This window comes from Rhinoraja longicauda, chromosome 8 (genome assembly GCF_053455715.1).
Source record: "Rhinoraja longicauda isolate Sanriku21f chromosome 8, sRhiLon1.1, whole genome shotgun sequence".
NCBI lineage: Eukaryota > Metazoa > Chordata > Chondrichthyes > Rajiformes > Arhynchobatidae > Rhinoraja > Rhinoraja longicauda.
Window position 1 is genome coordinate 57,820,265 of NC_135960.1, and position 15,267 is coordinate 57,835,531.

At 41.1% G+C, this 15,267-nt stretch overlaps 1 long non-coding RNA gene across 1 annotated transcript; it reads left to right on the top strand.

Moving 5' to 3' along the window:
- Positions 1-1,256: 1,256 nt before the first annotated feature.
- LOC144596314 (uncharacterized) lies at positions 1,257-4,361 on the top strand. The gene is made up of 3 exons (XR_013547583.1): positions 1,257-1,668; positions 2,622-2,709; positions 3,967-4,361. It is a non-coding gene; the product is annotated as an uncharacterized LOC144596314 (long non-coding RNA).
- Positions 4,362-15,267: the final 10,906 nt, after the last annotated feature.

Consider the following 15,267-nt stretch of genomic DNA (forward strand, 5'->3'; position numbering starts at 1 on the left):
GGTGGTAATAGGCAGATGTGGACAAAGGCTAGAGGTGAATAGACAGAAAGTGTGAGACAAGAGGATTGAAGAGTTGCAGATTGTGAAACTAGAACAAAAAATGTAGGTAGGAAAGGAGGGGAGGGGAATAAAAGGTGCAAGTTCAGGTGGGACACAGGGGAGAGTTGGGGGGAAGGAAGGCGGGGGGGGGGGGGGGGTGTTAGTGAAGGGAGAGTAGTTGTGTAGTTACCTAAAATTGGAGAATTCAATGTTCATAACGTTGGTTGTAAGCTACCCAAGCGGAATATGAGGTGCTGTTCCTCCAGTTTACGTGTGGCTTCGTTCTGGCAACAGAGGAGGCTCAGGACACAAAGGTCAGTGTGGGAATGGGAAGTGGAAGGGGGAGACCCTGTAAGTTTTGGCTGACCGAACCCAAGTGTTTGGCTGGAGGATCTAGTTTTAGGTTAAGGGATAAGAGATTCAGAGGGAATCTTAGAGGGAACCTTCTTCACCCAGAAAGTGGTGAGTACTTGGAATACACTGCAGTAGAGGATGGAAGCAGAGTTGCTGACAGCATGTAAGAAGTATCTAGAACAAGCACTTATATCACCCATGCATACAAGACACTGAGCTAGGTGCTGAAATATACTGATGCAGTTTATTATTGATGGATGCCCAATGGTCGCTGTGGAAATGGTGGGCCGAATGGCCTGCTTCAATGCTGTATGACTATAAATCCAAAAAAGCCTCATAGAATATAAACATACTCTAACATAAAGAATGAATGGCTGATCCCTCCAATCGACAGCGGCCATGGTTACCAATTTCAAATTGTGAACTTGGGCTCCCATTTACTGTAACCAAGCTTGAAATACTTTCTGAAAAAATTACTGTGCCTGACTTTTGAAAACATCGCAGCTCTCAATGGAAGCTATTATTCTGGCCTGCTCAATGCTATAACAAATGGTTATAAATACCCGTGCTAAAAGTGGTTCAGGAAGATGAAGATGATCATTAAAATATCCGGTTATTCCAAAATTTAGATAGAGAGGGGTGAAATAAGTTTGAAACAGAGCAGCAAATGCATTGTAAGCAAGAGATGGAATAACTATCCACATCAGTCATAATATTGATTCTTTGAAATTGAACAGATGAATTAGCCTGGCACAGCTTAATGTGAAGTAGCTCTGCCATTTGTACTTTCAAATGTTATTAATCGTTTGCAGTAAAATGAGCCTGTGAAAGAAGGAACTGCAGATGCGGGTTTAAACCGAAGATAGACACAAAAAGCTGGAGTAACTCAGCGGGACAGGCAGCATCTTTGGAGAGGAATGGGTGATGTTTCGGGTCGAGACCCTTCTTCAGACTGATTAGGGATAAGGGAAACGAGAGATATAGATGATGATGCGGAGAGATAAAGAACGATGAACGCAAAAAAGATATGCAAAAAAGTAATGATGATAAAGGAAACAGGCCATTGTTAGCTGTTTGTTTTGGTGAAAACGAGAAGCTAGAGCCACTCGGGTGGGGGAGGGATAGAGAAAGTTGGAATGCTGGGGCTACCTGAAGTGAGCCTCGTTTGCTGTCGCCAGGGTTATAGGCGCGACCATGCCACGTTAGTGATGTGGTATGAAGGCACATCCTTCCACATGCACGGAACATACCTCTGAGTAGTTATAAAAAGTTACGGTAAGAAGATCATGTGCAAAATCTTAATTGAACCTAAAATGCGAATATTGTTCACTTTTTGATACCCTTAATTAATGTTCCTTTTGGAACATGACTCAGCAATTTAATAACAAATAACACTTGTCACCCTGCTCATTTAACAATATAATGGTTATTACTTACCTTTTATAACCTACATAATAAGCCTTTTGCTGCACAAACTGGGCTGTCATCATGTATGTTTTTTAAAATCTCGCTAAGTAATGCTTTTCCTTGGCTTTTAATATATGAGGAGTAGGAGGCAATGCATTATTCTGGAGCACTTGATAAATGGCGCAATTAATTTGATGTTTTGTTTTCGAGTCAGATCATAAAGGTGCTTACAGTTTTAGGTTAATTTGATACAGCCATTGCTCATTGTTATTAATGTGAGAATGAGCTGAACAGGAATTCCTTGTGCCATAAGCTTGAAGTATTAGCTCTGGGGCAGTTGTGTGCTTGCTGTTGAAGAAATCAATGAATATTTATCAACTTATACTGTTCCTAAAGTGCCTCTCATTTTGCATATCTTGTCAAGTAGCTGGAATAAAATGTTGGTTGAAACAGAAAACGTTAATCTTATTTAAGCGCCCTGTGTAAGGATAATGATATTACGTAAAAATATAGTTTGAGAAAAACAAAATGGCCATGTCCCATTAATTAGGGCGGAAGGCTCAGAATTGCAGCATTAATCAAAGAAAAATGATTACGGCACCAAGGAAAATATATTCTTGAGTTTCACAACTGTAAAATGTGTGCTGTGGATTTTGTTCAGTGTGAGAAAGCCAGTCTGGAAATAGAAAAGGAGTGCTAAGAAAAAAGATTGGCAGTAATCACAGCTTCCAGGAGAAATGCTTTACGGGTTGTTGCAAAGGGCAATTAGACGGACTAAAATGGAAGCAATAACAGCTGTCTGTTTGTTTTAATTACACCAGAAATTGTACAAGGCAACTGACAGAGGATCGAATGAATTTGGTGTTTCTTCTTGTCTTCGGTTTCCTCCCACACTCCAAAGACGTACAGGTATGTAGGTTAATTGGCTGGGTAAATGTAAAAATTGTCCCTAGTGGGTGTAGGATAGTGTTAATGTACGGGGATCACTGGGCGGCACGGACTTGGAGGGCCGAAAAGGCCTGTTTCCGGCTGTATGTATATGATATGTATATGATATGATATATGATATGATATGATATGATTTGAGCAGGCACTAAATATCCCACTCCAGGGATTTCAGTCATAGGATCATGGAAAAATGTACCATGTGGAAGGACTCCATTCTGTTCATTGTACCTGTGTTGGTCAAAATGAACCACTCAGTCTGCTGAGCTACCAGTAGTCCATAGCTCTGCAAATCACACCTCATTGTGTCTACATTCCTCCTACGGTTTCTGTCTCAATCCCCCTTTTCAGCCTCTGAGATCCAAACACCCATCTGGATGAATTATTTTTCAATCCCCTTCCAATTCTTCAACCAATTATCTTACATTTTGGTTTTGATCTTTCTGTTGAGGGAAATTATTTCTTCCTATTTACTATCCACGGCTCTCATTCTTTTGGACACTTCCATGTAGTTTCCTCTTAACCTCCCCAGTTCCAAAGAAAACAGTCTGATCTCATCCAAATCTTTCATCATGGTTACAATTCTCCTGTAATGTGGCGACCAGAACTGTACACAGTACCCAAGCTTTGATCTAACAAGTTCCAGCACAACCTATCTGCTCTCATATTCCATATATTGGCTAATAGAGAAATGCATCCATGAGGACTTCTTAACTACATTATTTTCTTATCCTGCCACTTTTGAATGTCCATGGGTATATATTCCATGGTATAACTGTTTCTCCAAATCTCTAAAAACTACAGTCCTCAATTGTTTATTCCTTGCTTCATTGCACATTCCCTTATATCAGGTGGATGCACATAGTCTCTTGCCCAGAGTGGGTGGGTAGAGGACCAGAGGACATAGGTTTGAGGTGAAGGGGAAGAGATTTAATGGGAATCCGAGGGATAACCTTTTCACACAAGGGGTTGTGGATGTATGGAACGAGCTGCCAAAGGAGGTAGTTGAGGCTGGGACTAACCTGCCATTTCAGAAACAATTAGACACATATGTGGATAGGACAGTTTTGGAGGGATATGGACCAAACATGGGCAGGTGGGACTAGTGTAGCTGGGACATGTTTGCTGGTGTGGGCAAGTTGGGCTAAAGGGGCTGTTTCCACACTGTATCACTCTATGAAAGGAGGAAAGAAGGTATACGTTATTTGCCTTCCATCACAGTAGGGGATGTGAGGTCGCCAAACAACAAGATGGATGTGCTGCCAGCACTGGTGAGGACTCGGAGGGAGTGCCGTGCTTGCAGTGATCTCAGTGTTTGCGGGGACATGGTTCCATGAGGACATCCCGGAGTCTAGTGCGAGTGTGGACGGCTTTCCGACTGTTCGGACGGACAAGGACTGCAGAGAGAGTGACAGCGGTCGGTACAACTCTGGTCACATCACGGTGAAGGAACGTGTGTGTGGCCCGGACATTGGACTGATGGCTGTGGGTCTCTGCTTATGCTGTGTGCCTGGGGATTCTCACACGCTGCTGTGGTGGCTGTTTAAGTCTCTGTTTAATCTTTATCTAGTTATGTATCTTGTTGCTTTTTTTGTATGACTGTATGTTAAATCAAATTTCACTGTACCTCGGTACACGTGACAATAAAGGACCATTGAACCAGTGAACTCTATGATTCTAATGCCATGGTTAGCAATGGTTGCCATCAAACTATTGTTTTGATAATTGATAGAATCACTTGCCAACCATACCCTTTGCTTTCGACCACAGAGCCAATTTTGTTTCCAATTTATATCTTTCCCTTGGATCCCATGGATTTTACTTTTTTGACCAGTTTGCAGAATGGGACCAGATGAAAGATCATGCTAAACTCTGTGAGGACTGCCTCAAATGCCCTGCCCTGGGTAACCCTGGCCCCATGCTATTGTCTCAAACACTTCAATCTAGTTCCCTTAACAAATCCAAACCGACTCTGCCTGATTAATTTGTGCTTTCTAAGCGAAGGTTTATATTGTTCCTTAGCGTGGATTCCAAAATATTACTCACCACTAAACTTAAGCTTGCTTGCAATGACTAAGTTACCTGTTCATCCCTTTTTAAAACAATATAGCATTCGTAATTCTCCTATCCTTTGGCATCATTCTTGCAGCCCGGAAAGGTTGAGAAATCAAGCTTTTCTCCATTCCCAGACATCAATGTGCATTTTCCCCAATTTTCCTCGCTGCTGGTTTCTTGCTCATTTTCGGCAGCTGGATACAAAGTTACCAAAAACACTGATTTCAAATAATGTCTAATGCACAAGGATTCATTCATGCCGAGTACATATTGGAAGCTAATATCAGCCCTACTTCCAACAAGACGACGTGTTCAGAAAAAATCTTTGTCCAACATGAATGAATATCGACATTTTGCATTTTCTTAACTCAATCAAGAAATAAACGCTGAATCATGAAGTAGCAGTGTTTTTCAGCTCAGCTAGCCACTTACAGTCTTGATGTATTTTGTCTCAAATAACTTTTTTTTCCTGATTCATCGTCAATTCTGGTACTTAACTCCAACTTTGCGCTGTCTGTGCTTGTTACAATGTGGAATGCATCATATCCATTATGATAGTGAAGATGTAGTATCTCCTGTGTCATTCTAAGACAGCAATGATTTCTCCACACGATTCATCTTCTTTAACTTTCTATTCTGCTTGTCTTAAGATATTTGCTTCCTTCCACTGAATGATGTATTGTAAATGCACTGATGGCTTTTTGCTTTCTGTGTGATGAGAGAACTTGGGATCCTTTGTTTAAATGCATTGGTACTTCATTTGAGCTGAAGATGTGTTGCCAACAATGGAAGCACCAATGGAATCAGTGCTAGAAGGGAATTTAATAACATTACAGACAAAAAATTATTTTCCTGGCAACTATGGGTAGGAATCTTCTTCAACCTCTCTCTTTTTTTGTTGTAATTCTTGATTAGAATGGGTGTCAAGGGTTATGGGGAGAAGGCAGGCAAATGGGATTAGGAGGCAGAGATCAACCATGATTGAATGGCAGAGTGGACTCGATAGCCGAATGACCTAATTCTACTCCTATAACTTGTGAACTTGTAATTCTGCAGATACGTTATCAATGAATCAAGAGGTTTTAAATTATATTCTCCAAAGATGGAGTGAACTCGCGGTACAGAAACTGAGACCCCTTTCACTAAAAACACATTTTCAACTAAATGGATTCCTCCTCAGTAGCATTAACTATGGTGACAAATGCAGTGTTTTCCGTCTCTGAAGTTCATTCTCAACTATTGTCATTCCAATGCTGTTTCTGGAGATTGCTGTGTTCAAATTTTGCCCTTTGTTTGTTATTTATATTAACAATTTGGATATGAACAAAGTGCTATGGCTAGTACGTTTGCAGATGACACCAACATTCATGGTCTAGTGGAGAATGAAGAGGATTACAGTGGGATGTGGATCATCTTGGTCAATGGGCCGAGGAATGGCGGACGGTGGTGAGTATGTGGAATGAGCTGCCAGAGGAAGCTTTAGAGATGGGTACAGTTACACTTAAAATAAATCTGGACAGTACATGGGTCAGAAAGGTTCAGAGGCAGAGAGAAACAGAGAGAGGTAGAGAGAGGTAGAAGGAGGTAGAGAGGGGTAGGCAAATGGGACTTGCTTAGATAGGCAACTTAGTTGGCATGGATAAATTGGACTGAAGTGATCTTTCTGTGCAGTCTCACACCACGACTCTATGGTCTACTCATTCTCAATTGCTCTTTCAAAAAGCTGGCCCAGACTTGATGGGCAGAATGTCATCCATCCATGCTTTAACCTTTTGAACCCGCGGTTGAAGAAGTATTCCCCATTGTCACAATCCTGGAATTGGCATGTGTTCAATCAAATTGACTGTTCCAGCTCCTGCTGTTACTTCCTTTGCAAAAGACAGAATAACTAGGTTATAATTAAGATATCAGAAAGCAGCGTTCGTTTTCCAGCTGATAGGAAATCTGTAATTCATACATCAGAAGTCTCCTTAATATTCTTCGCAGGTTTAACGCACTGCAACTAAAGGACGTTTTCAATATCACTTCTGTGAAACGTACGATCCACATTACTATTTTATCATAATATTTAATAATCTTACTTGAGTTCATGTTCTATAGTTGGTGTCTCTTTCCCAGTATAATAGATGGGGTATTGTGTCTTGCATAGTACAATTAACAATTACCTCTAATTCTGGTATATGATATACCAAAGCCAAAGCTGATTGCCATTGTTAGCAGTGTAAGAAAATAACTGCAGATGCTGGTACAAATCGAAGGTATTTATTTCACAAAATGCTGGAGTAACTCAGCAGTTCAGGCAGCATCTCAGGAGAGAAGGAATGGGTGATGTTTCGGGTCGAGGCCCTTCTTCAGCCATTGCTAGCAGGGTCACTCATGTAAAGAATTAATGTCGGGCACCTAAAGTATTAGCCTGAAGTAATGAGTTTGAATACGACCATGGCAATTTTCCAGCATGGTGGTGCAGTGGTAGAGTTGCTGCCTTATAGCGCCAGAGACCTGTGTTTAATCCAGATTACGGGTGCTTATCTTTACAAAGTTCGTATGTTCTCTCCATGACCTGCCTGGATTTTTTTCCAGGATCTACCGTTTCCTCCAGTACTCAAAAGACATAGAGGTTTGTAGGTTAATTGGCTTGGTATAATTGTAAATTGTCCCGTGTATATAAGATAGCGTTCGTGTATGGGGATTGCTGGTCGGCACGGACTAGGTGGAACGAAGAGTGTATTTGGGTGCTGTATCTCAAAACTAATTAGAGTTATAGAGTCATAGAGTCATACAGCATGGAAATAAGACCTTCAGACCAACTTGCCCAATGCCGTCCAAGGTTCCCCATCCACACTAATCCCATCTGCCCATGTTTGGCCTACATCCCTCTAACCCTTTCCTATCCATGTACCTGTTCAAATGTATTTTAAATGTTGTAGTACCTGTGTCAAATACATCCATATATCTCCACTTGTGGCGTGAAAAAGTTGGCCCTCAGGTGCCTATTAAATTTTTTCCCCCTCACATTAAATCTATATCCTCTGGTTCTTGATTCCCCTGCCCTGATTCGCCCTATCTCTTCCTCTCATGATCCTATATCATATCATCATATCATATATATACAGCCGGAAACAGGCCTTTTCGGCCCTCCAAGTCCGTGCCGCCCAGTGATCCCCGTACATTAACACTATCCTACACCCACTAGGGACAATTTTTACATTTTACATTTGCCCAGCCAATTAACCTACATACCCGTACGTCTTTGGAGTGTGGGAGGAAACCGAAGATCTCGGAGAAAACCCACGCAGGTCACGGGGAGAACGTACAAACTCCTTACAGTGCAGCACCCGTAGTCAGGATCGAACCTGAGTCTCCGGCGCTGCATTCGCTGTAAAGCAGCAACTCTACCGCTGCGCTACCGTGCCGCTCTATACACCTTCCAAGGATCATTACTCAGCCTCCTGCACTCCAAGGAACAAAGTTCTTGCCTGCCCAGCCTTTCCCCACAGCTCCAGGTCCTCAGGTCTTAGCAATATCCTTATGAACCTTCTGTGCACTATTTACATCTTAACAACATCCTTCCAAAAGCAGGGTGACCAAAACTGAACACAATACTCTTAAGATGACCTCACCAATGTACAGTTGTACAACTGTAACATGACCCCCAAACCTCTCTACCCAGTACCCTGGCTGAAAAAAGCTAATGTACCAAAAGCCTTCTTAACCACCCTAGCTACCTGAGAGGCCACTTTCAGGACACTACGTACATGCAGTCCTTGGTCCCTCTGCTCTACAACACTTCCCAGGGCCTTGCAATTCACTGTGAAAGTCCTGCCCTCGTTTGACTTCCCAAATGCAATGCCTCGCGCTTAACTACATTAAACTCCATTCCTCAGACCACTTACTCAGCTGATCAAGATCCTGCTGTAATTTTTGATAACCATAATCTCCATCGACCATACCACCCACTTTAGTATCATCTGTAAACTTACTAATCATGCCTTGTACATTCTCATCCAAAACTCAATCAGATTCATGATACACAATCTCCCATGAATAAAGACCATGTTGACTATCCCTATCCAAACACATATATATCTTATCCTCTCCAGCAACTTGCCTACCACAAATGTTAGGCTCGCTAGTCTATATTTCCCAGGCTTTTCCTTGCAGCCCTTCCTGAATAGGGACACAACTTTAGCCACCATCCAGTCATCCCGCACCTCACCCATGTCTAATGATCATTAATGTATTTCAGCCAGGGTGCCTGCAATTCTTTCTCTAGCTTCCCACAGTATCCTCGGATTTATCTGATCAGGCCTGGAGATTTATCTGCCTTCATACACTTTAGGACATCCAGCACCTCCTCGACTGTAATACCGACTGTTCTCAAGACATCTTCATTAACTGTCCCAAGTTCCCCAGTCTTCGCGTCTTTCTCCATGGTAAAAACAAAGAAATACTCATTGAGGTTCGTGCCCATCTCCTGCAGCTCCACGCAGAGGTGGCCACTCTCTGAAGGGCCCTATTTTCTCTCTAATTACCCACTTTCCCTTAATGTACATACAATCTCTTTGAGTTTTCTTTAATATTATCTAGCAGAGCAGATGGAGATATTGGGGAATTTAAATAAATCTAGAATTAAAAACGTTATATCATTAAGTATAAATTGTATACCTGCATTTTTCAAAGGAAATTTGTTATCTTTACCTAGTCCATCCACTGATAAATATACTTGTCTTCATGGTTCAGGAGCGATTGGATTTGAATAATATATGCTGGCAAATCCATGTGAATGAAGAAGAAAGAATTATTTTCTTCAAAAGATTGTACAATCAGATCAGAAAGGATAAATCAAGCCAGATTTATTTAAAATAAGATAGAACTGAAATGCATTCATGTATCGCAAGAAAGTAAATGCACAAAAAGCAAAACAAAAAAGATAAAAGAATTATGGAACGTGTTAAAAAAAGACCCTTTGTTAAAAGTATTTAATTCACATTTTGTTGGACTGGACTGATTTTGAATGAAGGACCTTTCCATGGACATTTAATGAGGACATTCTTGCTAGTAGGTACAACAATTCCAATGTTAATCCGAACTAAACTAAGGAAATTGTTGCATTTATTTTATATCAGAGGCCACAGGGGGAACAGAGCTGCTAATCAACCAAATTCAAAGACACAATACCATTGCAAGCAATGGATGCTAGGGAGACGTGGATGTGGTTTTCCAGATCTTGGTGGGACATTCACGTCATGGCTAAGAGATGAACACATCTTCCCTGTGTTCTTCCGGTTGAAAGGTGCCACGGCATGACTTTCCTGGTAGGTGCAGGTTGGAAACCTTAAGCCCAATTCTGTGAAACGTCTGGGACAGTGGTGAATGGAGGGGTAAATAAACATCGGAACAGAGGAGAAAGAGAAAATATCAGAATAACAGAAGAGGATGGACTACAGTCTAATTAGGTACAGTAAGAGCAAAATGAGATAAGAAGAACCAAAAGAAAAATAACTTGGCACTTCCAAACTCTCAAGCGACAATATCCAATGATAGGATTGAGAGTGAATGAATTAAATCGTTGCAATTCTGGGCCATTAACGGCAATTTGACTTCAGAAGAACAATAATCATTTTTTTAAAGGAACTTACGCCATTAAAATCCAGCTGTAGCTTTCACCAGCATTTCTAATGTTCAATCAACATCCAATATAGACAATAGACAATAGACAATAGGTGCAGGAGTAGGCCATTCAGCCCTTCGAGCCATCACTGCCATTCAATGCGATCATGGCTGATCACTCTCAATCAGTACCCCGTTCCTGCCTTCTCCCCATACCCCCTCACTCCGCTATCCTTAAGAGCTCTATCCAGCTCTCTCTTGAAAGCATCCAACGAACTGGCCTCCACTGCCTTCTGAGGCAGAGAATTCCAAGTCTAGCAATCACTTACAGAAAGGCACAGGATGAGCTATCATTTGTATAAAGGTGGAAAGGTGAAAACTCGAGTAAACCAACTCAAGGTTTTCTGTTCAAACTTCAAAGCTTACTTGCAGATTTGTGAATCTTCTGACATGGATGAGTTGGGCCGATGGAGCTGTTTCCTGGCTGCATAACTTGATGACTCAATAACTCTTCATCGTGAATGAAGAAGAAAGAACTATTTTCTTCAAAAGATTGTACAATCAGATCAGAAAGGATAAATCAAGCCAGATTTATTTAAAATAAAATAGAACTGAGATGCTTGAGGCAGACCTTGATCCAATAACTGTTTTGGCAGTATATTTTACAACTTCAACCAACATCTTAATGTGACGTGACCAGCAATGCGTAGACGTAGCCCAGACCATCACGCAAACAACCTCAGTTCCATTGACTCCATCTACACTTCTCGTTGACTCGGCAAGGCCACCAGTACTATCAAGGACCAGTCTCACTCCGGTCACTCCCTCTTCTCCTCTCTCCCATCAGGCAAGAGGTACAGAAGTTTGCACTAAATGTTATACACGTTATCCTTCACCTGTGCACCGTGGGCAGCTTGATTGTAACCATGTATAGTATTTTCTTTGACTGGACAGTACGCAAAAAAAAGCGGGTACACGTGACAACTACTTGGACAACAGTGGACCATTTGATTCTCAGTCTGCAAAAATGTTGCATCAGATAAAGAAGGTAGTAAAATTGCTTTTGAATTTTTTGAGGAGGTGACGAAGGTGATCAATGAAGGTAGGGCAGTGGATGTGGTCAACATGGATTTTAGTGAGGCGTTTGATAATGTTGTTCATGGTAGGCTGATCCAGGTGATTAAAATGTCTGGAGTCAATGTTGACTTGGTCATTTGGATTCAGAACTGACTTACTCATGTAGCCAGTGGAGTTCCTCAGGGTTTGGTGCTGTGACCTCTGTTGTTTGTGATTATATACACACACACGCACACACACACACACACACACACACACACACACACACACACACACACACACACACACACACACGCACACGCACACTCTTATTTAATATAATAATATAATATAATGTATACATGTATAATGTGTATATTTAAACAACTTGGACATAAATGTAGATGGGTTGGTTTGTAACCTTGCAGATGACACCAACATTAGAGGAGTTGCAGATAGTGAGGAGGGCTGTTGGAGTACAAAGTGGGATATAAATAATCAACAGAAATGGGCTGAGAAATGGCAGACCTTTCTGATTTTGCACTCGCACTAACTGCAACAGTAACTCATTCAATCTCAATCATTCAGACACATTCTCTTTGCCTATCTAGCCTTCTCCATCTTCTCCGCTATCAAAAACTAACTTGTTTTCTCTCTTTCCTAGTTCTGATGAAGAGCCTGAGAACAGGTTCTCTTTCCACGAATACTGCCTGACGTGCTGACTGTTTCCAACATTTTCTTCATTTATTTCACATTATTGATGTTGGTGTTTAACAATACAGCTGGAATTTTGCTGTGGTCACAATACTGAGAAATAGTGAAGAAGTTAATTGGACAATATTTTTTTCCAATTCATTTTCAATTAAGATAAATTGATTACATTAATAATAAACACAATTCATGCATTGACATCAGCAATAGGGGCGGGCGCAGTATTGCAACTGCTTTACAGCTCCAGAGACCCCCAGTTCGATCCTGACTACAGGTAATGTCTGTATGGGTTTAGTAGGTTCTCCCTGTGACCATGTGGGTTTTCTCCGTGTGCCCTGGTTTCTTTCCACACTCCAAAGATATGCAGGTTTGTAGATTAATTGGCTTCCGTAAATTGTCCCAAATCTGTAGGATAGAACTGGTGTAAGGGGATTGCTGATCAGTGCAGACTCGGTGGGCTGAAGGGCCTGTTTCCACGCTGTATCTCTAAAGAAAAATTACAATGTGCTTTGACTTTGCAGGTATGAATATTGATCCCACAAATGGTGCACTAACAAATGTCTCTAAATTATTCATTGTCATTGTTGTCATCAGAATCTTTTTGTCATAGGTTTCCTGTATCTGAAGTTTTTAATTGTCATCAGAACCTTGTTTATTTATTTACCGAAAAATACATAAAATAGTATTGTCGTTTGTCGGCACTGGGCCTGTATTCGCTGGAATTTAGAAGAATGAGGGGGGACCACATTGAAACATGCAGAATAGTGAAAGGCTTGGACAGAGTGGATGTGGAGAGGAAGTTTCCATTAGTGGGAGAGTCTAGGACTAGAGGTCATAGCCTCTGAATTAAAGGACGTTCTTTTAGGAAGGAGATGAGGACAAATTTCTTTAGTCAGACGGTGGAGAATCAGTGGAATTATTTACCACAGAAGGCTGTGGAGGCCAAGTCAGTAGATATTTTTAAGGCAGAGATAGACAGATTTTTGATTAGTACGGGTGTCAGAGGTTATGGGAAGAAGGCAGGAGAATGGGGTTAGGAGGGAGAGATACATCAGCCGTGATTGAATGACGGAGTAAACTTGATGGGTCGAATGGCCTAATTCTACTCCTATTCCTTACGACCTTATTTATTTAAAAAATGAATTAATTCTTTCTTAAAGTAAAAGGTGGAACTGCAAGGAACTCTATCCCCCATTTTCCAGAGTGCCAATGACCACTTCCCATATGATAGCTTCCCATCTGACTAAAAACCTACAGGAATTTGGCACACAATAAAAAGCCACAAATGAGCTAATTTTGACAGGGCTATTGTAGGAAGTAGTATTAATGTTGCTAACCAAATTTAAATTGGTGAAAGACTTAATAAAGACTATACGATGAATATAATCTGTTCAATTTTTTGTGTTATTCCCCTGACATTTTGATTGATGGTTAACAGCTTAAAGAGGGAGTAACTGAATCAGGGTTCCATTCAAAAATCAAAGTTAAAATGTGTGAATAGTGAATTTTGAAAACATCAATTACAAGGATAATTTGGAGAAATGTTATTATTAAATATTTCAGGACGTTGGTATGTCAGCAAGGCGAGCATGTATTATCCATCACTGATAGCTATTGAAAATATAACAGTGCAATGCCTTTTTGAAAGGTACTCCCACAGTGCAATTGGGTAGGAAGCGCCAAGATTAATGGGCCTGTCCCACTTAGGCGATTTTTTAGGCGACTGTCAAAGTCGTAGCAGATCGCCAAAATTTTCTTTTACCCGACGACAATGACCACGACAATGCCGAGTCAGGTCGTGATTACACCATCTTCTGAAACATCACGAAAATTCCCCACGCTGTCAATGCTTCTCTGGTGTCCTAATTTTCGCTGAAATCACTGATAAGTCGGTAAGTACTTGAGAGTTTTGAACTATAACATCTTGTAGGGGTTACTTAAAAAACAAGCTTCACTGTAACAAGGCATAAACTGGATTTACTTCCAGTTTACTAATAGGTGTATTAAAAAACATAATTTTAAAAGTGGTTAAGTGGATTTTTGTGAAAAGAGTGTGGGCGTTCTTTGAAAATTAGAGGGAGATGCATATCTGGTTTCTGGGTTGCATATCTGGGTTTGGAGCCCACTTTAAATGTAATGGCTGATGGCCATAAACATCGCGAAAATTCCCATGCTGTCAATGCTTCTCCGGCGTCCTAATTTTCGCTGAAATCACTGACAAGCCGGTAAGTACTTGAGAGTTTTGAAATAAAACATCTTGCCCGGGTTACTTGAAAACCAAGCTTCAATGTAACAAGGAATAAACTGGATTTACTTCCAGTTTACTAATAGCTGTGTTAAAAAAAATTTTTTTAAGTGGTTCAGTGGATTTTTGTGAAATGTGTGTGGGCATTCTTTGAAAATGTAGGGAGATGCATATCTGCTTTCTGGGTTGCATAACTGGGTTTGGAGCCCACTTTAAATGTAATGGCTGAGGCCAAAAACATCGCAAAAATTCCCACGCTTACCTGACCGTCAAACTGTCGCCTCCAATCTACCTGTCAAATGTCCTGACGGTAAATAAATTGGTTAAACACAAGCATTTTATGGTATTTTGAAATGACTTTACTTATTTTAATATTATGTGCTTCTAAATGCATCTAAGAGAACCTAGCAAACCTGGGGACAGCATGCGACAGCGCCCGCAATAAGCAACGATACCTGGCGACAAGCCAGCTGTCGCCGAAAAATTTCACTCCAGATGATTTCTCAGCGACACGCCGAGATCCACCACGATTTTTGGAAGACTCCTCACGATCATGCCCGCGACACCCGGCGAACTGTCGGCGACAGCCTAGTTGCCAGCAGTCACCTTAAAATCGCCTAACTGGGACAGGCCCTTTAGACTCATCAATATTAAAAGGATAATGTCAAATTTCTAAGACAGGATAGATTATGATTTGAAGAGAAATATGCAGGTGAAAGTATGCCTGGGACAATGTTGTTGGAGAAGGGAAGCACTCTTTGAGTAGTCCATTTTGCACATGGAACATGGCTGTCACCTAATGCTGGCATTTGGAGGAAAGAATGCTTAGGGTGGGCTGGGTGAGG